Raw genomic sequence first — 222 nt, 5'->3', positions numbered from 1 at the left:
CCTGTCAGTGGGGAATTTCACTTCTTCACATGTAAGCGATTGGTACATGTTCTCTTTTGGGCTTGCAAAATCCAAATGGTCTCCTTGTTTCCATAACTTTCTAACTTCTATTTTGGAACTGACACCATGCTATAGAATGGCTATAGCTAGAGTGAACATTAGATCTAGCACCAAAGAAATATCTGAAAAATAAATATAGATGTGAACATATTCTGAAGATGC

The sequence above is a fragment of the Lepidochelys kempii genome, chromosome 2 (genome assembly GCF_965140265.1).
Source record: "Lepidochelys kempii isolate rLepKem1 chromosome 2, rLepKem1.hap2, whole genome shotgun sequence".
Lineage (NCBI taxonomy): Eukaryota > Metazoa > Chordata > Testudines > Cheloniidae > Lepidochelys > Lepidochelys kempii.
This window is presented reverse-complemented; position numbering follows the sequence as displayed.